This window comes from Chrysochloris asiatica, unplaced genomic scaffold, assembly GCF_000296735.1.
Source record: "Chrysochloris asiatica unplaced genomic scaffold, ChrAsi1.0 scaffold00186, whole genome shotgun sequence".
Classification (NCBI taxonomy): domain Eukaryota; kingdom Metazoa; phylum Chordata; class Mammalia; order Afrosoricida; family Chrysochloridae; genus Chrysochloris; species Chrysochloris asiatica.
In genome coordinates, this window is record NW_006408704.1 from 1,842,181 (window position 1) to 1,846,936 (window position 4,756).

Genomic DNA, 4,756 nt, shown 5'->3' on the forward strand with positions numbered 1-4,756 from the left:
ACTCGTGAACAACACAAATTATGTCGAGGACAGTCCCCGACATAAATGGCGCCTGAATAGGGACACAAAGGATGGGGTAAGTGATGACCCTCGGTCCAGGCCAGACACTGCTCCTGGGAGCCGCAGTCCCTCTGGTCAAATAGTAAGGCTGGAAAGGAGAAGTAAGGAAGTGAAGGGGATGGGGGGCCAGAGAGAGCCCAGTCCCCATTCTGTATATCCTAAAATTCTTAATCTCCATCCTGTATATCTTAAAATTCTTAAGAAATCTCTGCAAGAAAGAAAAATGTGTGTTGATGAAGGAAACTTGTCTAATTTTGTTAAGTGTGTCCAGCTGATTATCCCCCGGTTACCTGAGAGTGGAAACTTGGGGGAATCAGAATGGAAAAGAATCTGGAGGGAGATGAAACGTTGGCTCAGGGAACATAGCCAGGATCCCGTTCCTGAAAAGGCTGTCACCTATGGGTATATTGTTAAACAAACTCCCACTCATGCAGAAGCTAAGTTGCCTGCCGAGTCTGAGAATGATTTTTGAGGTTGTGATGAATCTCTCCCTCTCCTAGATAAAACGAAGCTGAAAGAGCTTGCTAAGAAACCCCTAACCCCTAAATATATAACAAGTTTAACTAAAGCACAAGAAGTGCCATGCTCCTCGAGTTCAGATACTGAGAAATGGAGTCCTGAAAATGAGCTTACTTTAGAGGAGGAAGCCCCTCAATGTAATGATTTAAATAGGTCTTCTACTCATGGGTATATTGTAAAACAAGCTTGCTCTCATGCTGAAATTACTGAGTTACCTGGCCTTGCTAGCACAGCCGGTTCTGACAGTGAATTTCCGGCCTCTGATGAGTCTTTGCTAAATTCAGCTGATGTACAAAAAGAGTCAGATTTTTCTAGCTCAAGCTTTGAGAAAGTAAATCCTGAGGACGGATTCACTCTAGAAGGAAAGGCTGCCCGATATAAGGGCCCAGATTGGTCTTATAACCGCCGCCACCCAAAACTTAAAGTGACCACAAAAAATTCCAAGCCACCGCGTTTTTACTTCCAAGAGGCTTTGAAAGGAGCCGAGGCTTTGCCTCTGGCAACAGGTGAGGCTGGCTCAAGTGAGGTTGGGCCGAGATCAGATGGATCTTGTGGGGACTTTGTCGCTCGTTCCTGCTTATCTGAGGGACAATTTTTAAGGTGGAAGGTTAACTATGAGGATAAGATTAGAAGATTGCTCTCTGAAAAAGAGGTTGGAGCTGATGAATATGAGATCAAAGGATTCCCAGTTTACATGGGAACGGGAAACTTGGGGCGAGATTTTAACAATATAATACTCCCCTATACCAGAGAGCAATTTGAGTGGCTTCTTAATTTTTCAGATGATTTTCCCTTAACATTCCTGGCTTTTACGGTACAGGTTTTGTTTCACCTGCCAAAAAATCCTCTGCTACATTTACTAAAGACCCAGAAAGTAATTTTTCCTTTGACCATTAGTGCACTCCCCTCACAGAAGGCCTGACTGTTTTTTCAAACGGTTCTTCCAATGGGAGGGCTGCCTTTGCTAGCCTGGACGCTACGCAGGTCTTCCCCACTACTTTCTCTTCCGCCCAGAAAGTAGAAATTTTTGCTGTCATAAAAGTTTTTGAGACCTTTACTTATTGTCCTGTTAATCTTTACACTGACTCGCAATATGTGTCCCATCTGTTTCCTGATATTGAAACTGCAGTTATCAATTTTGATAAGACTTCCATTAATAATTTATTGTATACCTTACAAACCTTAGTCCAAAATTGCAGATTTCCCTATTTTGTAAGGCATTTATGAGCACATACTCAATTACCAGGTCCTTTAACCTCTGGAAATTCCTACGTGGATCGTTTAACTCAATTGGCCATTATTAATGACCCAGTGCAGGCTGCTAAAGATTCTCATGACCTGCACCATCAAAATTCTCAAGCATTACATCTTCAGTTTTCTCTGTCATGTGAAACAGTTCGTCAGATTGTTAAAAATTGTCAGCATTGTCCCTCTCCCCTGCCTTCTGCTCCTCTGGGTGTCAACCCTCGCGGCTTAAAGCCTGGCAGCCTCTGGCAGATGGATGTTTCCCATGTGTCTTCTTTTGGGAAACTGTCTTTTGTTCATGTTACCGTAGATACTTTTTCCAGGTTACTTTTTGCACCACTTGTTCGGGTGAAGCTTTTAAGGATGTACAACAACATTTGTTTGCTTGTTTTGCTTTTATGGGTATGTCTGCTCACATAAAGACTGATAATGGCCCTGCTTATACTTCCAAGGCTTTTGCCTCCTTTTGTAACACCTTTTCAATTAAACATTCTACGGGCATCCCTTATAACCCTCAAGGGCAAGCTATTATTGAAAGAACAAATCAATTACTTAAGTCTCATATTGTTAAGCTGCAAAATGCTGACTATAAGTATACTTCACCCCACCATTTAATATCTCACCCCACCATTTAATATCTCACTCTCTTTTTGTGCTAAATTACCTGAATAAAGATTCTGAAGGTTTTACTGCAGCTCAGAGGCACTGGAATGCTGTGCCCTCCTCTCATCCTCTAGTTAAGTGGAAAGATGTCTTAACATCACAGTGGAGAGGTCCAGACATTTTGTTATCCTCTAGGCATGGCTACACATGCGTCTTCCCGCAGAATGCTGAACCTCCCATCTGGATACCTGACTGTCTCATCCGTCCCTTTAATTCCAGTGCTGACCACAAGGAAACGTGCCTGTCTGAGTCTCCCATGACGCCGTGAGCTTCTATTGCCTCTGCATGCTCTCAGCTCCTTTTAAGCCTAATCTCCTCTCATCTGTCTTCTGATTCTAGTATTTTTAAATATATTAATAACCAAAGAGCAAAAGGTTTTAGCCTATTTTTCAGAACAAAGACCCTTCTACACAGATTCCAGCCTGACTGAATTGACCCTGTGGCAAGAGGAGCCATTCCTGCCTCGTGGAAGCCAGCAGTCACCTCTGAGCCATCTGAAAGAGGACTTCATTTGCATCTCAATGGAAGCCCCTCTGGCAAGAGCACCAAGTTCCAGCAAGCCACTTCCAGAGCAGAAAGACATTTTAAGGACTGCTTAACCCTTGGAGGACTGTTTAAACTCCAGAGACTTTCTGCTGCTTTGCTTGTCAGGTGTGGGGAATGGGGAGTCAACAGATGTTACCAATTGTTGTAATTGTTCATTACCCATTGTATGTTTTATTACCTATTAATGTTTCAGAAGTGAGGCCATGCATTGTGCTGGCCTGGTCTTTTAATGTGCCACGTGTTTTGTTATTGCTCTCATATTAGGAATCACTGCATTGTTAAGATATGTTACTTCTATTGCCCTCTCCACCGCTTCTCTTGTGTAACCATGTAAACCAATTTTCTAGGGATATTAGTCTTGCCCTTATAGTCCAAGTGTAAATAGATAGATAAAGGGTTACAAAGTAAGATTAAGGCTTTAGAAGAAGTAATATTGTTTTTGAGATATACGATTTCAAAATGTCCAGTTTAGACTTTCAGTTTAATGATATTCACTGTATAAGTAGATTTGTGTTATCCGAACTTGATCAGACCTTAGTTCTATAGCATTTTAGGAGGTTGTGGAATAGTGTTCATTTGTCTGTGGATATTCAACAGCTACATGCTTAATTTCTGATATAAGTAATGCTCGAGTTGAGTTCTGATTGGCTACTAATTTGCTGTCCTGGCTAGAGATTGAGTCCCCCTGTGAACTTAATTGAACCTCAGCATAATGATCCTGCCCAATCACCTTGAGCAGGTGAGGGTCTAGCAATGTCTTGCTTGTGAGATCTCCCTGCTGGTCTCCTCCCTACATACCTCCTGCGGATGGCAATTGTTTATGAATGGACGTGTAGTCAGAGATGGGCAAGGATCACATGGAAACTCGGTCAACCTAAGACAGAGCCCATTGCCATGTTGCAATGAGTTTCGAAAACGGGTAAGGCTGAGAATTCACACGGACCACCTAAGACATGCAGCATCCTTTAAACAAAATAATAAACCAGGGGGAATATGTTGCAGACTATGTGTAGACTATACAGGCCGCAGGCTCTGAGGAACAAATTCTGACCACTGGCAGTCTTGGCAAATTGTTTTTAATCTTAGTATTCAGTTATGTTTATAATAAAATGCAGACATGATCCCTTATTATCCACAGAGAAATATTAAAATCTCCTAAAGCCGAGACTAAAGGTTTCAAGGGTAAAGCTTTTCTACAAAGGGTTAACTAAAATTAGGTTGGCTACTTACTGGTTCTTTGTTCTTTGGACAAAAGACCATCCTCCCTGTCCCAGGTGCAAGCTTTTCAGCCAAGTTCCTGAAAACCTGGCTCAAGAAGCCAAAACAGCAGGACTCTGCCCAAGACTTTCGTCCTTCCCTTTCACCTTGCCCCAACTGAGTTCAGGGGCTATAGATATGTTAATTGAGCCTGAGAAACCAAGTTGCGGGCCTGGGATTCGAACCAACAAAGCATGATGTAAAGTTACCTGAGTGTCTGGAAAATTACTGATGTTAGCTGTATCCTGTTTTAGTCCCTCCCAGCTTAGTGTGAAGCTCCTCCCCTAAATAAAACAGAGGCCCAGGCCAGCCCAGGTGTGCATTACATCTTGGAGCCATGCAGTAAAGATTGCATGGCAGTGAGTTGCTGCCTGCAGAGGCCATGATGCCTGTAGTCCCAAGTCTGCCCACCAGTAATGCATCCACCCTGGTTTCAGGGTGCCTCTTTGTCCCCCTCCTTCTGTCT

At 42.9% G+C, this 4,756-nt stretch overlaps 1 pseudogene; it reads left to right on the forward strand.

Moving 5' to 3' along the window:
- LOC102825807 overlaps positions 1–4,756 on the forward strand; it is an 82,766-nt pseudogene that overhangs the window by 21,904 nt on the left and 56,106 nt on the right.